The sequence below is a fragment of the Varanus komodoensis genome, unplaced genomic scaffold, assembly GCF_004798865.1.
Source record: "Varanus komodoensis strain SLA01 unplaced genomic scaffold, ASM479886v1 scaffold46_3, whole genome shotgun sequence".
NCBI classification, from domain to species: domain Eukaryota; kingdom Metazoa; phylum Chordata; class Lepidosauria; order Squamata; family Varanidae; genus Varanus; species Varanus komodoensis.
In genome coordinates, this window is record NW_025336044.1 from 716,231 (window position 1) to 716,593 (window position 363).

The 363-nt window shown below is 44.4% G+C and overlaps 1 protein-coding gene across 1 annotated transcript in view; it reads left to right on the forward strand.

Annotated features, from left to right (window-relative positions):
- Positions 1 to 363, forward strand: part of DENND4A (DENN domain containing 4A) — a 57,460-nt gene that overhangs the window by 28,730 nt on the left and 28,367 nt on the right. The window lies entirely within an intron of this gene.

The window sequence follows — 363 nt, forward strand, 5'->3', positions numbered from 1 at the left end:
AACCAGGAAAACCATAGCATTGACTATATGCACTTTTGTGGGCAGGGCGATGTCTGTGCTTTTTACTATGCTGTCTAGATTTGCCATAGCTTTCCTCCCAAGGAGCAAGCTTTTAATTTCTTGGCTTCAGTCCCCGTCTGCAGTGATCTGGGAGCCCAGAAAAATAAAATCTGTCACTACCTCCATTTCTTCCCCATCTATTTGCCAGGAAGTGAGAGGACTGGATGCCATGATCTTAGTTTTCTTAATGTTGAGTTTCAAGCCAACTTTTGTGCTCTCCTCCTTCACCCACATCAAGAGGCTCTTTAGTTCCTCTTCACTCTCATGGCAGAAAGTGAAGAGGAACTAAAGAGCCTCTTGATG